The following is a 23623-nucleotide window of genomic DNA, read 5'->3' on the forward strand; positions in this document are numbered from 1 at the left end:
GTTCCAGAAACTGTCTCTCCTATGGAAAAGTCTTACTATCCATGTGAAGCCGAATTTGTCTATTATCCATTTTCAATGAAACCTAGACCTGTGGATGGGGAATAAGAAATTTACACTGGGCCTGGCACCCATGTCCCTTACGGACAGAAGCAGCTTATAAATCCCTGACCGCCCCCCCTTGTCAGGGTCAAACAAAAAAAACTTTTCAAAAGCAGACTACAACCTCCTGAGAGCAGGTATAAGTGGCTTCACAGCCACCATCCCTTCAGCTGGAACAAGCACTAATTTCCAAGCCTACACATGAAAAACTATATGAGCACCTACATAGCTGTATGGACTCAGCAATACCTGACAGGACCAAATCATCTTCCTCAAGGAAGAGTAAACTTGTCTGGTGGACAGCAGCAATAAATCTCTGTAATAAAAGGAAAACAATGCTGTCCGGGACCAAGAAGGCGCAGGTGCCAAATTGGAAGCAATCTCTCCTTTGTCTGAACAAGCGAATAAGGTCACTGGTGAAATCCTCTAAGGCCAACTTCCAGTCCAAATTGACCACATCCACTAAGGACAATCACAAGACTTTCTTCACATACATCTGCAATCTCAAAGGTAACACCCAAATTTGCAAATATAAAATCCCTATGACCCAAATTAAGTACCCAGGGAATAAAAGTAACACAGTAATTCAATAAAAACTCTGGTCACACACGGCAGATAAAAATATAAAACGTTTAATATAGTAAACGCTTTCATGGTTCTCTCGACCACTTCATCAGACTACAAATTACGAATTCCAACTCCATTTAAATACAAAACCAATAATTAAATAGCATCAATTAATGAAAAAAATACCCGATAACATTTAAAGACACAACTACAGCAAAATGCATAAGAAAAAAATCATAGTACAAAAATATTTATATATATGCTCACATATACATCCTTAATGTGTTAAATGCTCGAGCTTTTAAAAACGGCTTTAAATACACCTTACTATTTAACCCAGGAGGTTTATCAGGATTAAAACAAAGAATCTATTTCTGTTTGTTTGCTTCTGTGGAATTTTTTAAATCACCACCTCTCATTCCCTCATACATAATTTCTAGGACAAAGAATTTAAAACTATGTCCACTGCCCTCTTTAATAACATGATCTGCTAAAGCATTGTCTTCCTTTTTATTCTGAATATCTCTGCAATGTTCTAATATCCTGTCTTTCAGAGGGCGGTTTGTTTTGCCTATATAAAACATGAAGCAGGTAGTACAGAATCTAAAGTAGATAACATTCCAGGTTCTGCAGTCTGCATAGAAATCGAAATTAATTCTAAAACCCAGCTGTGGATGCATAAACTGTCTTCCTATAAAAACGTGTTTACAAGCCATGCAGTTCCTACAAGCATAGGTCCCTAATCTATCAGACTGTATGAACTTTTTCTTAATGTTACCTCTATAACAAAAATGCCTTTTAAGGGGCCTGTTACTTTTAAAAGAAAAACGTGGCCCTGCTGTTATTTCGCCTTTCAATTCATCAATGGTTGTTAGAATGTTCCAATTTCTTTTTATAATATCGCAGATTATGTTTACATTGTTAGAGTAAGGAAGTGATATCCTTAAATCATTTTTTGTTTGAGTATATGAATTGACCTTTAACATTACATCATCATTAGCCTCCATAGCAGGTCGAATTCTCTCCTCACTGAAATATGGTTTACATTTATCATAGCTTTCTAACCATGTTTCACTTATACTGTTATCTATTTCATTTTCTTTGTAACCTCTGTCTAGGGACTCCTGTTTGAGACTTATAAGCACAAAACACACAAAGCCCCAAAACAGCCCTTAATTGCAAACAACACAAGTCATACAAAACCCACACAAAACAACAGCTGTGGCACACACACACTGACGCACTAGGCCAAACAGGGCACACTTAACACACAGCTCACAAGGCACTACAAGGAGCAGTCACATAAAGAGCTGCACAACAACACGTCAAATACACTTACAACACGTGACCTGTCAGTCAGCGTACTGGGGTGAATGAACACAAGGCTGAACAATCCTCCAGTCACAGAAAGCTGCCTGGCAGAGGACTTCTCCCTGCCATGTTAATGACTCATACCCGACCTGCAAGTAACATGCTCAGTCAGGGTCCAGAACCCTGACCTGAGCAAGGGCGTACACTCCTGGACAACATGAAAGAGACACAACAGCTGGATGAGAGTGAACCCCATTACATATTCCCTGAGATGACATGCATCCACGCAGGGATGCCCACAATAGAGACAATGCTTGGCTGTCATGCCTTTGGCTTAAGTATTGGTGTCATTCGAGAGATCAATGCTCTCAGCACCCAAGCCAAGGCTATAGTCACCAAAGACTCCAACACAAACCAACAAATATCTTTCTACCGGTACATAAGGGTAAAGCCACCAGGCTTAAATGCCACAAACCCTAAGAAGCTAAAACAACAAGATGCATGCACCTAAAAGGATCCTAAGGATGCAGAAACTAAGACCTGTGCCCTGCAATGCAAGTCTATACCTAGCACTTAATACTTACCTTGTACTTTGTTTGGAAAACCATACCTCAAGCAGTAACCAAAACCCTGGGGAGGTAGACCCCGGAAACCAGGTTGACCACCATATGCCTCTAACCACCAGAAGCAGCAGAGCGATTGGACAGCACCAAAACAGGCACAAGTATCGGTGCTCAGAAATATACCCACACCTCCACTCTGATTTATTAAAACCCCATAACCCCCTTCCCCCCAAACTAACAGTTCCTAAACTGGAAAACCTCCGTATATATGAAAACACCACTCTCCCAAAAAACACCACAAGTGCAGAGCGGAGCTCCAAACAGCTAGCTCTGAGGCGACTAAGCTTACCCAAACATTCTAGCCCACTTCAAACTCAAACACTCTCCAACAGCAAAAGAACTCTGAACAACCTGGAAGCAATAGTTATGGAAATTTAAACTCGTGCTATGGAACTACACCACTGGTAAGATCAGGCCATAAACTAATCTCACTGAATATCACCAACTACCAATCCTCACTGGATATTCACATCCCGAAACCCACCCTGGTAAAGCAAAACCACAGTGAAAAAAACTTTGAATGAAATTCCAAAACCTCACCCCTGGAGGTGGAACCACTCGTGCCCAGACCTGTGGAAAAATTTAACAATCCAGAAGTTGAACTGGCAGAATGCAAAGCCAATGCACATTCCTACGTGATTCGCGAATTCATATAAATAAATTCTAAAGGCAAACACGGAACCAATCCCCAATATAAATCCAAAATACAATAGAAGGAGGAAGCTAAAAACTGAGAGTCCAAAAAAGGAAAAGGGAAGGCATCTAAAAGAAAACAAAAAAAGGAGGAAGGGCCTGCAAAATGTGTCAGGCCCCAAAAAAACTCATAAAAAACAGCACAGGAGCAAAAGAAAAATGACAGACAAAATTTAGGAAGGTTGGTGGGAATTCTTTATATGCCCAGGACACTAAGGATAATCACAAAAAATCTGGGAAAACCCACAAATGGTCAAACATCCTAGCTGACAGGTTCAGTTCAAACTTCTCCCCCTGAAAAAAATCAACCATTCACCTCCAATCCCCCCCAAAGAGGGCAAATATCTATCCCACCAGAGTGCTGCCCCCTTCCCATCTCAGATGGTCAGGTAAGCAGCACATCAAAAGCCAAAATCAGTGTCCTGGGGAGCGTCCTACATGAACTCCAAGCAAAAACAAACAACAACTGAAATGTGTTCAATCTCTGGAGCTACTACTACCCATGAAAGAAGTACAGGATAAACCCAAACATAAAACCTGTGGAGCCTCAGCCTTCCCACATCCCTATCCACATCGCCCCACGTGCAGCAACTCTGTCTATCTGCAAAGTGGTGCCTAGCTTGGTCTGCAAAGCTATGGAAATAAAAAATCACATCTCAAAGACCTAAAGCTGGAAAGGATTGACATGGACCTCATACAATTCTTAAACCTTGGTTTATTTCTTTGAAATCCTCTTAAACTCATTTTTGTTAGGACAGGTCCCACCTCAGGCACCTAGGCCTTCTTGGTCACAGTCACAGCCCTGGACCCCTACGGCATTATATAAATACCCCCTGGTTCCCATAAACCGATGGCTTCCTACTCGGGCTAAATAGAATAAACACCAGCTTCAATAGCCGCCCTATGATGTGAAGAGCCATTGCAAACTGTCTCCAGGACAGAACCCCATATGTCAGACCCAGTTAGTGGTCAGTGACTCGGCCCAGTTACAAGTCCTCTCTCCTCGCGGTATACAGGGACTCTCGGAAGGACTGTGGCTTTCTCGATGACCAAGTGACTGGCGGACTAATGACTACCAAGACTATAAGCTGCTCAAAAGCCAGGACATCCACACTCCCAAAGACAACAAACAGCCTACAAGGGGGCATAAAAACAAACAAAGCGTGCCAGCATAGTTGGCCATACAAAAACAACAAAAAATGTAACAGTGCCCACAAATCCAAAAAATACCATGGTAAATTACCACATACAGAAGAAGTGATTAGGGACCAAGAAGTGAAAGTTGATAGCAGACTCAAGTTGATGTCAAGTGGTTAGAAAACAAAGTATATAGCCCACATAATCATTATATAGCCCACCATATATAGATCAGGAGAAGGGATCGGAGGGAGTCCATCCCTCTCTCTCATCCTCTCAGGGCCCCCAATTGAGTACCAATGCCTTTTGGGATGTACCTTACCAGACACCTGCAGCCCAAAGAAGACACCAAAAAGTACCTCACCAAGAGGATCAAACAGATGCCATGATGCCCAAGTTAAAGAAAACCAAAGAGCTCAGTCTACATACTGCTGCTCCGCCACACATCTGCGCCCTGTCAATGCCCTATCCAACCCAGAATTAAACCCCCAGAACATGGGAATGCTGCACCGAAAATCCATCCAGAGACCTTTCACGTCAAGAGACCTCAACCTCCTCAGCACTGAAACAAATAGGACATGCTGGAGGGATTCACCTTAGACAGAGACTGGAATAAAATCCCAGTCCAGGTTAGGCAGAGTCAGGTCCTGTTCTCTCCCTTCAAGGAATCTGATGAGTGGATGGATGGGGAGATGTGAGTTTTACGGTTTCCTCTCTGTGTCCACTTGTAGTTAGAGACACAGTACACAGTATTTTCTCAAAAGGGCCTAGTAAAATTAAATTAAAATGGGTGGCAAGTGCCAAACACACTCTGGCTAGGCTTATAAATGCCTTTGGGCAGATAGCCTAGTATGAACCTATGAACCTATGAACCTATGAACCTATAAGTGCCTGTTTTAGTTTTGCATCTTCATTATGTAAATGCATAATTCTATATATTTGTCCTTTTAACACATTATGCTTGCCATGTTTGGGATACATACTCCTGTTATGCAACAAGTTCCTTCTCATTGGTTTTCTGTACAAACAAGTTGTTATCTTACTTAATTCATTTTAATTTACCTTTACATCCAAAAATTCTATTTCTTCATTTGAATATTTGTACGTAAGTTTTAAGAAGTTGGTCATGGTATGCAGATAGTGGACGAATTCTCTTAATCTTTCTTCAGTATCGTGCCATAATAAGAAAATATCGTCTACAAAATGTGCATACCAAATTATTGTCTTTCTAAAGGTCTTATTTTTCGGAACATAGTTTCCCACTGTGCTAATGCAAGGTTGGCGTAGCAATTTGCACAGGCTGTGCCCATTACTATGCCAAGCTTCTGTAAGAAAAGAATCACGACCAAAATTAAAAACATTATTCTCAAGAATGATTTCCAATAGTGCACATATCGGCCTAACCTTGTCAAAATTATAGCCTCTATCATTCAAAAACTCTCTTATGTTATTAACCCCACATGCATTTGGTATAACTGTAAAAAGCGATTCTATATCTAGGGTGACCATTAGATAATCATTACTAATATTTATAGTTTTCATATACAAACTCTGTAAGAACATCTTATTGTCTCTCAATATAGGTTTGCAGCTATCCAAAAGAGGGTGTAGATTATTGTCTACATATATAGAGAGGGGTTCAGTTGCCCAACCCGTACTCGAAACTATTGGTCACATTGGTGGCATAGTAGGATGTTTATGCACTTTGGGCAAACCATACATAGTGGGAATTAAAGGATGTTCAACTTTAAAATAGTTAAACAAAGGTTCTGAAATCATTCCTGAAATTAGTAGATCAAAAATCAAAAATGAAACTTTATCAGTGATACCATTCGCTGTATGACTCCTTATACGAACATATCTGTTTATATCATTTAGAAGACATTGTATTTGCTGTATGTACAACACTTTATCAAGTATTATCACACCCCCACCTTTGTCAGCAAGTCTAATTTCAATGCAGGACATTTTTCTCAATTCACATAATGCTTCATATTCTGCTACAGATGTATTATTGTATCTAGGTTTAATACCTTTGGAAAACACATCTCGTTTGATTTTTACATATGTCTACAGAAGCTTCAACAGTGGGATGTGTTGATGGAATGAATGTACTTGTTTTTTGTTTTTTTTTTAAAGTCATATGATTCATTTGAGCACTTAAACATTGTTCTCAAAGTCAACCTCCTACCAAAAAGTTTCAAGTCCTTAAGGACATCAACTAAATTTGCCTTTTGAGCTGGAATAAAATTTAAGCCTTTCACTAAAAGAGATTTTGGTGTCTCCGACAAAACAAATGAAGAAATATTTATAACTAAACCTGGTTGTGCTGTTTCCAGCTCTTCCCTTGGTTAACGGAATCGTTCACACTGTTCAACCACTGAATCCTGTCTTATCTCACTCGACTCCTTGAGCGCTCTTTTATGGGCAAGGGATTGTTTAACAAAAATGATTTTCTGTTGATGCTTGTGCAGTATCATCAGAATTAGACATTTCTGGAATGGAGCGGACTGTTTTCGGTCTCACTTTCTTCTGCAAGGGGAGTATTATTTTCAGATGGTTTATCCGCTTGTATTTCTTCTCCTTTATCTGTTAGTTGTTGTTCCCCATTACATATGTAACTTTCTCCATTTACATTCAATGATGCAGTTTGAGTTCCTAAAATAACATTTGGGGGCGGGCTGATCAAATCCACTTGTACCACTCTCAGAACACCTTCTGCCATGTTCAGGTCAGGATTGATTGTCAATCTCAATTCATGGTCTCTAGATGTAGTTGTTAACCTGCCCCTCTCTCTCGGCCATGAGAAAATGGTGCCTCTTTGGAAATCTTGCAAGTTCCTTTGCAATTTTCGGACTTTAGTTACTTGCAGGCACTTCTCATACATAGCTATATTGTCATATAACAAGTCCATCTTGTCACCAATTATATCTGCAGAATACAAGTCATATATCTCATTTTGTAAGGAGGCAATAACGTTAAACAATTCCATTTCTTGGGGTCGAAAAAATGTATTATTAACTGCATATATTGAGCACTCAATTTCAAGTTAAGCATTTCCCATTGCCTCAACAGCTCAGGATAAGTCTGTCCATAACTTGGCATAGTAAGAACCCTGACCCCTCTTGGTACCACTTCATGTTTAAGAGAAGCTTCAAGATGAAAGTGTTGCCATTGCAAATGCTTGAATTTATATAGTTTATCTTCAAGTATTCAATATTTGCCATGAAAACTATCCAACAGTTCATTATCTTTCAAATCTGGCAATGCTTGTGTAATTACCTCATTGAGAAGTAAAGGGCTCATTCTAGCCTCAAGAATTCTGTTCAAACGTTGCGTTTTACTTAGCATTTTATCAGTTCCATTCACCGGATTGTAGGCAAGTTCCACTTGTACCACTCTCAGAACACCTTCTGCCATGTTCAGGTCAGGAAATAACACTGTTCTAGAAAATGAGACTTTTAGAAATTCAATAATTTGGTATGCATGTTTTGTGGACGATATTTTCTTATTATGGCATGATACTGAAGAAAGATTAATAGATTTCGTCCACTATCTACATACCACAACCAACTTCTTAAAATGTATGTACAAATATTCAAATGAAGAAAGGCAATGGCAAATATATGCAGTTAATAATACATTTTTTTCGACCCAAGAAATGGAATTGTTTTATGATATTGTCTCCTTAAAAAATGAGATATATGACTTGTATTCTGCAGATATAATTGGTGACAAGATGGACTTGTTATATGACAATATAGCTATGTATGAGAAGTGCCTGCAAGTAACTAAAGTCCGTAAATTGCAAAGGGACTTGCAAGATTTCCAAAGAGGCATAATTGTCTCATGGCCAAGAGAGAGGGGCAGGTTAACAACTACATCTAGAGACCATGAATTGAGATCGACAATCAATCGACCAATAAGGGTCACTGATTTGATCAGCCTACCCCCAAATGTTATTTTAGGAACTCAAACTGCATCACTGAATGTAAATGGAGAAAGTTACGTATGTAATGGGGAACAACAACTAATAACAGAAAAAGGAGAAGAAATACAAGCAGATAAACCATGTGAAAATAATACTCCCCTTGCAGAAGAAAGTGAGACCGAAAACAGTCCACTCCATTCCAGAAATGTCTAATTCCGATGATACTGCACAAGCATCAAAAGAAAATCATTTTTTTGTTAAACAATCCCTTGCCCATAAAAGAATGCTCAAGGAGTCAAGTGAGATAAGACAGGATTCAGTGGCTGAACAGTGTGAACGATTCCATCAACCAAGAGAAGAGCTGGAAATGGTGCAACCAGGTTTAGTTATAAATATTTCTTCATTTGTTTTGTCGGAGACACAAAAATCTGTTTTAGTGAAAGGCTTAAATTTTATTCCAGCTCAAAAGGCAAATTTAGTTGATGTCCTTAAGGACTTGAAACTTTTTGGTAGGAGGTTGACTTTGAGAAGTATGTTTAAGAGCTCAAATGAATCATATGACTTTTAAAAAAAAACAAGTACATTCATTCCATCACCACATCTGACTGTTGAAGCTTCTGTAGACATATGTGAAAATCAAATTAGAGATGTGTTTTCCAAAGGTATTAAACCTAGATACAATAATACATCTGTAGCAGAATATGAAGCATTATGTGAATTGAGAAAAATGTCCTGCATTGAAATTAGACCTGCTGACAAAGGTGGGGGTGTGATAATACTTGATAAAGTGTTGTACATACAGCAAATAAAATGTCTTCTAAATGATATAAACAGATATGTTCGTATAATGAGTCATACAGTGAATGGTATCACTGATAAAGTTTCATTTTTGATTTTCGATCTACTAATTTCAGGAATGAGTTCAGAACCTTTGTTTAACTATTTTAAAGTTGAACATCCTTTAATTCCCACTATGCATGGTTTGCCCAAAGTGCACAAACATCCTACTATGCCACCAATGCCACCGATAGTTTTGAGTAGGGGTTGGGCAACCGAACCCCTCTCTATATATGTATAGAATAATCTACACCCTCTTTTGGATAGCTGCGAACCTATATTGAGAGACAATAAGATGTTCTTACAGAGTTTGTATATGAAAACTATAAATATTAGTAATGATTATCTAATGGTCACCCTAGATATAGAATCGCTTTTTACAGTTATACCAAATGCATGTGGGGTTAATAACATAAGAGAGTTTTTGAATGATAGAGGCTATAATTTTGACAAGGTTAGGCCGATATGTGCACTATTGGAAATCATTCTTGAGAATAATGTTTTAATTTTGTGGTGATTCTTTCTTACAGAAGCTTGGCATAGTAACACAGCCTGAACCTTGCATTAGCACAGTGGGAAACTATGTTCTGGAAAATAAGACCTTTAGGAAGACAATAATTTGGTATGCACATTTTGTAGACGATATTTTCTTATTATGGCACGATACTGAAGAAAGATTAAGAGAATTCGTCCACTATCTGCATACCATGACCAACTTCTTAAAACTTACGTACAAATATTCAAATGAAGAAATAGAATTTTTGGATGTAAAGGTAAATTAAAATGAACTAAGTAAGATAACAACTTGTTTGTACAGAAAACCAATGAGAAGGAATAACTTGCTGCATAACAGGAGTATGTATCCCAAACATGGCAAGCATAATGTGTTAAAAGGACAAATATATAGAATTATGCGTTTACATAATGAAGATACAAAACTAAAACAGGCACTTATAAGTCTCAAACAGGAGTTCCTAGACAGAGGTTACAAAGAAAATGAAATAGATAACAGTATAAGTGAAACGTGGTTAGAAAGCTATGATAAATGTAAACCATATTTCAGTGAGGAGAGAATTCGACCTGCTATGGAGGCTAATGATGATGTAATGTTAAAGGTCAATTCATATACTCAAACAAAAAATGATTTAAGGATATCACTTCCTTACTCTAATGATGTAAACATAATCTGCGATATTATAAAAAGAAATTGGAACATTCTAACAACCATTGATGAACTGAAAGATGAAATAACAGCAGGGCCACATTTTTCTTTTAAAAATAACAGGTCCCTTAAAAGCCATCTTTGTTATAGAGGTAACATTAAGAAAAAGTTCATACAGTCTGATAGATTAGGGACCTATGCTTGTAGGAACTGCAAACACGTTTTTATAGGAAGACAGTTTATGCATCCACAGCTGGGTTTTAGAATTAATTTCGATTTCTATGTAGACTGCAGAACCAGGAATGTTATCTACTTTAGATTCTGTACTACCTGCTTCATGTTTTATATAGGCAAAACAAACCGCCCTCTGAAAGACAGGATATTAGAACATTGCAGAGAAGAATAAAAAAAAAGAAGACAATGCTTTAGCAGATCATGTTATTAAAGAGGGCAGTGGACATAGTTTTAAATTCTTTGTCCTAGAAATTATGTATGAGGGAATGAGAGGTGGTGATTTAAAAAATTCTACAGAAACAAATTAACAGAAATGGATACTGTATTTTAATGTTGATACACCTCCTGGGTTAAATAGTAAGGTGTCTTTAAAGCCATTTTTAAAAGCTCAAGCACTTAAGACATTAAGGATGTATATGTGAGCATATATATAAATATTTTTGCACTATGATTTTTCTTATGCATTTTGCTGTAGTTGTGTCTTTAAATTTTATTGGGTGTTTTTTTCATTAATTGATGTTATTTAATGATTGGTTTTTATTTTGTATTTAAATGGACTTGGAATTCATAATTTGTTGTCTGATGAAGCGATCGAGAGAACCGTGAAAGTGCTTACTATATTAAATGTTTTATATTTTTATCTGCCGTGTGTGACCAGAGTTTTTATCGAATTACTGTAACACCCAAATCTGCTCTGAACTTGTGGTCAAGAGCACCACATACACAAATGCCGTAAATATCGCCAACCTGCTGGCAAACAGGTTCAGTGAAAACTTCACCCCCCCTGTGCCCCCATCAGTAAACCAGAACATCCCCAGCACTGCACCCCTCCCCTCATCACCAGGGAGCAGGTCTTCAATGCCCTCTCAAAGGCAAAAAACACAGTGTCCCTGGGACCTGACAACATCCCTGGCTGCATCCTACATGAACTCAGGCATGAGCTCTCAGTTTCATTAGGCACCCTATTCAACCAAAGCCTGAGCACTGGCTTCGACCCAGCCAAATGGAGGACAGCCACTGTCATCCCTCTACACAAAGGTGTAGCATCCACTGACCCAGGCAGTTATAGGCCCATCAGCCTAACTAGCCTGATCTGTGAGACGATAGAATGCATTATCATAGACCTTATAAACAAGGACATTGGCAATCTCCAAATGCTTTATGCCACACAGTTTGGTTTTGTCAAAGGTAGATCATGCCTATTAAACTTGGTCAACTTCTTCGAAACAGTCACCAAAGTCATGGACAAAGGGAAGATGGTGCACACCGCCTACTTTGACCTAGCCAAAGCTTTTGACACTATTCCTTACTCAGGCATAATGGAAAACTCTCCCAGCTAGGCATCAACTTGTATGTTACCAGATGGGTAGCTACATGGCTCCCTGATAGAACCCACTCAGTCAAAATAAGGGAAGCCACCTCTAGTAATAGACCCGTTAGGAGCAGTGTACCCAAGGATCAGTCTTGGAGTCTCTACTGCTTGGGATATACTTTTCTGAGGTGCAAGCCAAAACCAATGGTCTGCGGCTGACCAAGTCTGCAGATGACTGCAAGCTGGGTGCTGTCTTAAATTCCTCTAGTGATGTGAACATCCTCCAAAGAGGGGCTTACCACAAACTAATGACTGGTGTCAGGAACATGGCCTCAAACTGAATGCCAAGAAATGCATCATTATCCCCTTTGGGGAAAATGGCATCCCCACTAATTATCGCATTAACAACAATGTACTAAGCACACAAGCAGTCTTGAGGGACTTGGGCATTCAGGTTGATAGCAACCTCACTTTTGACTACCATCTTGCCTCCATTGTATGGAAGGCTTTCTACATGGTTATTTCATCTAGGAAAAGGGAGATCATAACATCCCTGTACTCCTCTGTTATCAGACCCATTATCGAATACAATGCCCCCTTCGGCATGTACCTTGCCAAGCACATGCAGCAGCTGGAGAGACCATAGAGGTTCCTGGCCAGGGAAATCCAGGTTCTCAAACACCTGTCCTATACAGATAGGCTAAAAGCCCTGTCCCTCTACTCAGTCTTGTACAGAGTGCTCAGAGGTGACCTGTGTCTGGCATACAAGGCCATTTCAGACCCAGCCTTGATGGAGTTGCTGCATGTCCATAAGTCAAAATCCACTCAGGTAACCCGCATGCAAGACTTAAACCTGGTCTATGACATTAATAGACTTGTTGGTGGGACAGATTTGTGTCTCAAAGACTCCCCCATCTGTGGAATAGACTCCCTCTACATGTCAAGCAGAGTACTTCTCTAGCCCTCTTTAAGAGGAACCTGGACGACTGGATGTGAAACAGAAAATATACCCCTGGGATCCCACCTGTGTCCCTGCTAGACAGGGGAAACAGGTGCTGACTTTGTGGGAACATGGGTGAAATTCTTGGCTAGGCTTATAAGGGCCTCAGGGCCAATAGCCTAGTGTCTTCCTTTGAACCTATTTGGATACAGAACATCATTCTTCTTTCGGAAAAACTTGGCAAAGCTTAGAAAGTGTCCCTGAATCATTACCTAGTAACAATCTATGAATCTACATATTCGAATCTTAGTAGTCTGATGTATTTTTCTTTCACATCTTTTTGATTTGAACCATTTTTCACCATGGCTTAGCATTTAAACTTTTTCTAGTTCAAACACTTGCATAGACTCATATATTGAGACAGACAGTTTAGGTGGTATAGAGAGGCTTGCCTCATGCAAAGACTCTTGTTTGGATGTGTGCTGTTGCTGCACAGGTTATTTCTTATTTCAATGGGTTGTGATGCCCAGACTGAATTACATTGATCATGACTTGATCTTACATGCTGAAATCAGTCTTAGGGTGCCCAGACCATTTCGTTTCATGGATAAAACGTCACTGATGGCCCTGACCAAATTCGTTCTGTATAAAGAGCACATGGCAATTCTACATTTCGTTTCCTGAAACTTCTTACCCCATACAGTATCAATACATGTTATTACAAGTACAACCTGTAAATCTATTGATAAACAAATATACCTCCTTCAGATATAAACACATGAACAAAGTACAAACTATCTCCCCCTCTAAAAGTAATATCTATAAGACACAACAAATTTTAATCCATTATTTTAATAATTTTTACAAGTACTTCAAGGGAGTTAAATGTTTTGTATTTTGCCCATCTAGAACAGCTAAATTCTTTATCCCCTATAACATTTTGCATGACAAACAAAAAGGTTAAGTAGCTTTAAAGATCTCTAAATCTTGAAGCTTCTACTGAGAGTTCTGTGAAAAAAAATCAGTCTCGGAAAATATATTTAATGATTAACATCAACGGTTAATGTTCTCCCTTCATACAAACATCAGCTCTTCAGTATCCCCCGGTTTCACCTCTTCACATTTATAACTACCCCAGAGCACCTATTTGTATAGCTTTACTCTATTCCCAGATTTTTCCAGTTCATTAGCTTTTTAAGCTTAAACGTAATCAATACTCTTAAATATTCCCATCTTTTCAAGGGTTAATACTATTCGCATTCACTAACATTTATTCTTCCTTGTATTTATTTATTAATTTACCTATTTAATGTGTTACCTTTGGGATTGCGCATTTCATCTCACTTGCCTATGTTGTATCGGAAATATTCAAAAATGCTGCTGTTTTTTTTTTTTTACTCTCTTTCTTCATCTTGATCATCTTGCAAAAGAGTAATCCTAATTCCAGCAGGGATCCTGGATGGATCTTTGATTTTCACAACTTGCCTCTTGCAGGCTCTTACTACTTTTTTTGTAATACAGAAACCAAAGCATTTTGTAACTTGGAGGTACATTTTGCATTCACACCGTTTCCTTCTGGTACAACCCCCTTTCCTGTTGTTTCCAGTTCCTGATCAGCCTCCTTCTGCTTCTTGCCTTTGACTAAGTTCTACCTCGACATGCTTATGGCATTCAGCTTTTTGCAGAGTTTACAAAATAATATATTTCCCTGTTTATGAATTAAACGGTATATTTTTACACTGATGTCTCATGGGACCTTCTCCATACTGCAAACATCGTACCTCTCTATACAGTAATTTTATCATGAGCATGCTTTCCACATCAAGAAGGAAGATTTGAGCTATCCTGCATAAAAAGACTCTGTTTCCATATCGAAAACAAAGCTGATAATTAAATTCTAAACCACAGTATCCATGCACCTCAGATTAACGTTTGCTTTTCATTCACTATCCAAAATCCTTCTGCAGCAAAAATAAGCTCAGGGTCTTGCAGAATGCCACATGAAGGCTGCAACCAAACTTTTGCAGGTAAAACAGATTCTGGTCATCACTAATTTGTTACTTTATCAAATTATCATTTAAGGAGAAAATTTCAAAATCTTTCCATATAACATCCTGAACGCTGGAATCATAGCAAGAGATGAACCTCTAAAAAGCAGTATTTGTCCTAAAAGTCACTCCAAATGTATGCTGTTCTGATGTGCACAGAAATGCACGCATATCTCCAGGCTTCACACCACACTCTTCTTTTTAAAGACACTATGCTACAAACAGTTTAATCCATTTGTCCCTTGATGAGCAGTCTAACAACAGTGACCTTTCCAGTAGAAGAGCTATATTTATATTAACTGAATGTCTGCAAATTACTTGTTACCTTATTCTGCATTACTCTCAGGACTCTAGCCTCCATTTTTCCTCCCAAGCTACCTGAAACAGAGACTTTGCTGATAAATAGCTAGCCCAAATTCCATTCATTACCATCATCATCATCATCATCATCATCACCGCCCTTTTTTCCATTTTGTACATGTGGTTGGGGGGTTGTGTCATCTTTTGCCTTCTCTCTTGATTCAATGCCACTCTCCTACCTTCTTTGACAGTCATACCTCTTTGCTGGATGTCCTTGTTTCTTCTTGTCTGTCCCAAATCTTCTTCACCAGACTGTACTCTGCTTTCCTGCACATGTGCTGAACCACTGTAATTTGTTCTCTTTGGCTTTCTCTGCAATTGGAGCTACTTGGACTTCGGCTCTGATGTCCTAATTTCTTCATCTGTCCCACAGTGTTCATCGTACCACCCATCTCAGGCACTCCATCTCCATCACCTGAAGCTTCCTCACCTGCTTTGCCTTCGCTGCCCAGGTTTCTGTACCACAAAATACTACTGACCGCACCACTGTTTTGTCCACTTTATCTACTCCTTGCACACAAATTCTATTCAACATGCTAAACATTTGCACTTAAACACTGGGCACTTCAGCACCTGATGTTTCATCAGGTAAACAACAAAGATACACCTGTATAACCAAGGTTAAAACACATTCATTTCCCCTGCAAACAGTATTGTGTGCATGTTTCACACATTATCATCCTTCACAATAAAAACTGAATATTCCAAAATGTCGCTTCCCTTAGTGTCTTTGCTCATAAGTTCTTCCCCATTCTTCCCTCGGTCAGCTATTCCTTTGCCATTTGGGGAGGTGCAAACAATGGTACAGGGTGAGAGTATGTCAATTTCTGGTAATACAGAAACATGAACTAGTGATTTGGGGATGTAACATGGGGGTACCTAGGTATCATGAGGATGCCCATAACTGGTATCACAGAAACATGAGATAGTGATTTGGGGTGTAACATTGGGGTACCTAGGTATCATGAGGATGTCTATTCCTGGTATTACAGAAACATGCGCCAGTGATTTGGGGGTGTAACATGGGGGTACCTTAGTATATGTTGTTCACAAATAAGGCAGAAGGGAGGGGAGGAGGGGAGCAGAAGTCTACACAAAGGAAGGCATCATTTGTGACGTCAGACAAGAAAAGGTACATGAAGGAGACAGCAAGGGGCTACATAAGGACCTAAGTTAATTGTCTTAACAGTTAAGATAGAGGAATAAGGGGATACTGCTGGAGCAGTACAGTGCATTGTCTTCAAGAGACATCAAGAAAGAGGCAGATGGAGAATGATGGACAGCATAAAGACATAGAAAAAAGGTCTTGCTCATAGGACATTTGACTCTACCTAGAGCACGCTAAGAGATTCTGAGTGCCAGGATAGAAAGAAAGTTGGACCTAACCGAAGTCTTGGGCCATGAAATGCTCAGCAAATTGGTGAAATTGCTAAAAGTTTAGTTTGGATCCTCACTAATGAAGGGGGTGATGTGCATCCATAATAAAGCTGACTGTGATCATGGCTTATGACATTTAGAGACAGACGAAGAAGCAGAACAGAAAGATGATGAGAAGATACTTTAGCAAGAGGGATTTTGCTGAGCTTGGGAGAGAGTCAAACATGACTTAGGAGACAAGGAGCAAACTGAGGGAGTGAATAAGGTACTGGAATAGTCAGGTTTGGGTACTCATGGCTAGGAACAAGTGTGCAAGCAAGAAACGAAAATGCAAAAACGAGCAGAAGGCAATGTGAGTGAGGCTCATAATTAGGGAAAAGCTAGAGCAAACAGGAGGTGGAAGGAAAAGTGCGGGTAACTGGAAGATGTAGAGTACAAAGTGACTAGCATAAGGAAAATAAAGCTGGTGAGGCCATCAGTTTACAGGGAAATGGGAAAAGGTATCAGGAAGGAGAACATTTGATTTTTAGGCATTTAGTTGAAAGGAGAAAGGGAGAGAGAGACATCAGAGCAGGCTAAGCAATGACAGGAAGAGGGTCACAGAAGAAGTGCTACTCAGTAAATTTTTTTTTTAATGAAACCAAGCAGAGAGTGTCCTGCTGATAGGGATGCAAGGAAGACTGGAAAATGTAGATTACAGATATAAGGATAAAGAGGAAGAGGGTGGTTGTTGTTAGAGGAGATAAAGCACAAGGATAATGTGAACCAAAGGGACATAATACGACCCACCCTGGATGTTCAGGAATAATATGGCTGCTGGTCTAACAGATCTTCCAATAAATAGCTTCAGCAGAACAGTAAAAAGTGTTAAAGGACAACATCTTGTAGCTTTATACAAGGGGAGCTGGAAACATCCAGGGAACTACAAGTCAATTAGCCTAACAGCAATGACAGGGAAAATCATGGAGAAAGTTTTTAAGGAGACAAGTTGCTTTTCTGAAAGGTAACATTCTCCAAGACAATGTGTATAGGTTCATACCCAAATGGAGATATCCACCAAACCTGATGTGGGTTTATGACTGGTGTATTGGTGAACTTGACAGGGGATTATGAGTAGACATAACTGACCTATACTTACCATGGTCTTTCATTTGGTCCATCACACCTAGATGGCAAGAGAACTGATGGGATAAGTATTATGATTAAAACTGAGACGCTGCTAAGCCAATAACATGGTATTTTGGAATAAAGCCTTGACTGTGACTCAGGTAACCCAAGTCGGAGTAGCAGCTTAGGCCTGTATGAGCTGGCAGGGAATGATGGGAATGACCAGCCTCTGCAGGCCTGCCCATCCAGAGGGAAACAAGGCAGCTGTAGCTCATCACTTGGGTGACACCTGGTAAGAGCATTAGGTTCTGCACCCATGGAGCATGAACCTGTGAGAACGTGTGATCAATAATCAATAACATGGAGCCCATAGTTAATGTGGTGGCACCCTCCCTGAGTCTAGCAACAGCTGTATAGCTTATATACCTGCTGATAGCTAGGGTGGTGGGTGCTCCTGGGTGGGGAGAGTAGGCCACCCCACCAGACCTGTAAGATGGCCCACTCACCACCCCATGACTCTCACTATATCTGGAGTGGGCTGATGAATCACCCCAGGCATGAACAAATGAGTCACAGACTAAATCATGGACTGAAACTAAATTCCAAAAAATGCATTATTTTATCCTTTGGGAAGTCATCTACACCAGGGAACTACCACATTGATAATACACCCCTAACATTTGTCCCAGTTCTTTGGTATTTGGGAACTTATGTGGTCAGTGACCTAATGTTTAACCAATATGTTCCTATTGTCATAAGAAAATCCTTATATATTGCACAGCTTATGAACAAAGGGATTGTGATTAGATCTAGGGATGTCATTGTCCCCCTTTACTCAGCCCTCATCAGGCCAGACATTAAGCATAATGCCTCCTTTGGCATGTATATCTCCAGCCACATGTAAGAACTGGAATGCACACAGAGATACCTTACTAAAAGGATACAAGGCCCAAGCAGCATGTCCTACATGGACCAACTCAAAGCCCTGTCTCTATACTCGGCACCCTACATACTCCTAAGAGGTGACCTTTGTCTAGTATACAATGCATCATCTGACCCAAAAGTGATTGATTTATTATAAATCAGCTAGTCAAATGACATTAATAATACTCTAGGGATATAAACCTCTTCTGCAACATCAACAGAACAGTTTGGTGGGAGGTATATCTCACAGAGGATACTGCCACTCTGGAACGGACTCCTCATCCACATAAAAATAAGCTCATCCCTATCCACATTCAAGCACATCTTGGATCTATAAATAGGAAACAGAAAATGTACCCCAGGACCACCTCCGTACTACTAATTGACAGAGGTAGCTCCTACATTTTTCATCCCATACATGGGTCCCCTCAAATTATCTATGGAATGATCCCAATTATTCTCACTGGGGGTAATAGAAATCTGTAACCAAAATGGATAATTAATTCAAGTACAAGAAGTAAAAGTGAGTATGCTTAAATGGTCAGCAATGGCAGGCAGCCTAGTACTTACCTACGAACCTGTAGGACTCCCTGCAAGAGATTTATGGCTCTCACCCTTAACAGAACAAATGGGCCAGTTGGGATAAGGTAGTGGAGGCAGGTCCAGTTGGGATAAGAAAAGACTGAGGAAATGGTTTGCTACATGGTTGAAGGGTAGGAAACACAGGCTGTGGTGAGAAGGCTGAAAATAGGAAAATGGAAAATGTCTACTGGAGTACTGCAGAGATCGGTGCTTCTTTTAGTAATAATAATAATACATGTTTGTTAACCAGGCAGTTACTGGGCACGTAGTCATTTTCAGGGGTGATCTGGGAGCAATATGTGTTTAACTGGCTTGCTCAGAATCATACTGTAGGCAAACAAGGGCTGAGAGCATCAAACCCCGTACCACAAGAATGGCAGCCTTGAGCCCATTGTGCCAACTGACAGATAGTACTCACCACTCTGTTTCAGACATATCTGAGGGAACACAGAACAAAATTGTCCACTGTTCTGGTAAAAGAAAAGTAGCTACAACAGTGGCAAATGGGAGAAATCTAATGAGAGATCTGGTGTACATGACCTGCAGAAGTGGAGAGCTTCAGTATAGAAAAAAGTGGTGGAAAAACTAAGAGCAACAGAGTTGGAAAGGGTTATGTTGGTGAAAACCATTCCTGGTCTGAAAGTCAAGGATCAGAATGAGAGTGCAGTAACAGCTGCAGAAAGAATGGGTGCATTTTCAGGGAATAAGCTCCAGAAGCAAAGAGGTAATGCATTTATAGTACATGGTCCTGGTCAGACTATAACCTGAGTACTGAGTGCAGTTCTGAAGGAAATATAAGGAAAAGACATCAAGGTGCTGGAGGGAGTCCAGAGGAAAAATGGAAAGGTTCTTAAGATAGAGAAATGGAAAGGTTCTTAAGATAGAGAAATGGAAAGGTTCTTTAGATAGAGAAATGGAAAGGTTCTTTGGATAGAGAAATGGATAGGTTCTTAAGATAGAGAAATGGAAAGGTTCTTTGGATAGAGAAATGGAAAGGTTCTTTGGATAGAGAAATGGAAAGGTTCTTAATATAGAGAAATCGAAAGGTTCTTTGGATAGAGAAATGGATAGGTTCTTAACATAGAGAAATGGAAAGGTTCTTCAGATAGAAAAATGGAAAGGTTCTTAATATAGAGAAATGGAAAGGTTCTTTGGATAGAGAAATGGATAGGTTCTTAAGATAGAGAAATGGAAAGGTTCTTAAGATAGAGAAATGGAAAGGTTCTTAAGATAGAAAAATGGAAAGGTTCTTTGGATAGAGAAATGGAAAGGTTCTTTGGATAGAGAAATGGATAGGTTCTTAAGATAGAGAAATGGAAAGGTTCTTTGGATAGAGAAATGGAAAGGTTCTTAAGATAGAGAAATGGAAAGGTTCTTTAGATAGAGAAATGGAAAGGTTCTTAAGATAGAGAAATGGAAAGGTTCTTTAGATAGAGAAATGGAAAGGTTCTTAAGATAGAGAAATGGAAAGGTTCTTTGGATAGAGAAATTGATAGGTTCTTAATATAGAGAAATGGAAAGGTTCTTTGGATAGAGAAATGGAAAGGTTCTTAAGATAGAGAAATGGAAAGGTTCTTTGGATAGAGAAATTGATAGGTTCTTAAGATAGAGAAATGGAAAGGTTCTTAAGATAGAGAAATTGGAAGGTTCTTAAGATAGAGAAATGGAAAGGTAGTTCTGTCTAGAGCCCAAGAGACATGAGGGGCATACTATGACAAGATTGTGTCAGGAAGATGTAAACAAAGCTTTCTGTACAGGGAGGACAGGGGGAAGGAAATGTACAATAAGCAGATTCTAGGAACTAACTTATGGAGGCCTAACTGTGATCCAGGTACTCAGGGTCAAGTAACAGCCCCAGCACTGGGAGTGAAGGGACAAGGGACAGTGCCTGCTCACCTCTCCTTCAGGGGAGGGCTGCATGTACTGAGGGTGTAAAGAGTTAGTGCGACTTCCCTGCTTCAGGAGAGGGACAAGACTACTTCAGGGAGTATCCCTTTCAGAAGTGAGGGGTTGTCTACTGCTTTCAGCCTATAGAACACCCCTCAGTGGTATTTTGTCAAGTGCATCTGGGGGATAGGGCCAAAAACAAGAAAACACTCAGACACCCCCTAATAGCTGAGTAAGTGATGGCCCTTACAGTTGGCCCTTACACTAGTGACCAGTAACAAATGGAACAGTTAGCCAGGAGGGAGGATGGTGATCAACAGCTGTGACCAAGACACCCAATAAATAAATAAAGATTGGATTGGAAGATTGTTGCAACTAATTATTCCTTGGATCTCCCAATGTACAATTTTACAAAGGGGGTCTACTGAGCTAAGGAATAAACTAATAGAATGGGTAGTGTTGGCAGACTCCACAGTGGTGTTCAAGAGAGCATGAGACAGATGGAGACATGATGAGGAAAATGGAAGTGATATAAGGATGTGGTAGAATGATACATGCTCTGTTGCTGCTGGTATGCAATGTTATGTGTGGGATGCAAAGGAGTTTGGTTAGTAGCAGATATGAAAATGAATATTTCAGAGTATTAAATGACTGAGAGAGTGGTAGAAAGTGTGACGTCATAGCCAAGGTGAAATAGTCTATAAATAAGAATATGAGTAAAAGGTTTGGTGTGTTTCTTAATGGATAACTAACCAATACTACTAAATAAGAAATGTTGGTGTTCTTTTCAGTCGGAGTACATATTAAATCTGCACATTTTATTGAAAAGTGCTTACACTTTTCAGACTTAGTGGTTTAAATCTTTGGAAGAGACAGTAAAAGCAGGGTGTGAGACATAGGAAGTATGTGCCTCTTAACAGTGAGATAAATTTTACTAAAACATCTTTCTGGTGTATGATGAATAAAAGGTGTGATTCATGCCATAGCCTAAGTATTTTAAACAAATTACAGTTTTGGTGCTTTTTATGTTGAGAGTGATACACCATCCATATTGATGGTACTGTTTTCAGACTGCCAAAATGCATTACTTTTTTGTTTTGTAAAGTCAGCATTTAGGTGTTCACACTAGCTACAGAAACACTAAAACAAAATAAAGTCAAGTCATCCATACAGAGTATGGTTTGCACACTTGCTGGCTCAAAAGTAAGTAAATTTATTAACACAGTTAAGTAGAAGCAGTCCAAGGACCAGATACTGCAGTACTTCAGTGGTTAGGGGGACAAGACTGATCCTACCAGATATCCTGAAGATTCTAAAGGACAGGCAACTCAGAAAGTATGTTACTGTGGGTGTAAACATACCTAGTGTGAGCAGATCAGCCAAGATGAGGTCACATGGTATGGAATTAAAGACCTCAGGCAGCATAGCAACTTGACTGGCCAAATCTGTCTTACAATAACTGAATGTTGTAGCGGATATTAGTACAGTTATACTGTGGTATAGCACCTTGAAAAAATGCTGTTCCTTACAAATAAAACTAACTGAAAACATGAGTGGGGATTCAGAAAAAAACACTGCTGGTTGTAAGAGCTGCTACAAAAAGATGCAGGAATTTAGGATTCAGAAATAAGTGAGCTGCAATGAGAAAATACCTCATTATTGGCTAATTTGTATATCTTCAAATCACCCAGAACTACCATGAACAAATCAGCACTTTTTTGCTGTAGTTAACACTGGCAGCCCAAGCACTGCATTGTCACAGACCTCTGCCTTACTTTGAATGCACGGACTGGAATCTATTTAAAGAGGATGCCACCACAAATCAGTGTATTAATTTGGATGAGTGCACTGAAACGTTTGTGGGATACATCACAAAATGTGCTGAGGATGTCACTACCCTGAAGGATGTAACCATCAGTATCAACCGAAAACCCTGGCTCACCAGTGAGGTATATGAATTACTGAGAATACGTAATGCTGCCTTTAAGGCTGGAGACAGACAGGCTTTGAAAAAGGCCAGGGCTAACTTGAACAAAGGTATGAGAGTAGCAAATCGAGCCTACAGTCCAAAAATACAAACACTTCTCTGACTAGAAAGATCCCAGGCAGCTTGTGGAGAGAGATCCAAAACGTCACAGACTATAAGCCACCATCCACGCAATGTGATGATAACTCAGATCCAAAATATCACTGAATATAAGCCACCATCCACACAATGTGATGATAACCCAGATCCAAAATATCACTAACTATAAGCCACTATCCGCTCAATGTGATGATAACCCAGATCCAAAATATCACTGACTATAAGCCACCATCCACGCAATGGGATGATAATCCAGATCCAAAATATCACTGACTATAAGCCATCATCCACGCAATGTGATAACCCAGATCTAAAATATCACTGACTATAAGCCACCATCCACACAGTTTGATGATAACCCAGATCCAAAACATCACAGACTATAAGCCACCATCCATGCAATGTG

The sequence above is a fragment of the Protopterus annectens genome, chromosome 14.part0 (assembly GCF_019279795.1).
Source record: "Protopterus annectens isolate FY-2018-M chromosome 14.part0, PAN1.0, whole genome shotgun sequence".
Taxonomy (NCBI): domain Eukaryota; kingdom Metazoa; phylum Chordata; order Ceratodontiformes; family Protopteridae; genus Protopterus; species Protopterus annectens.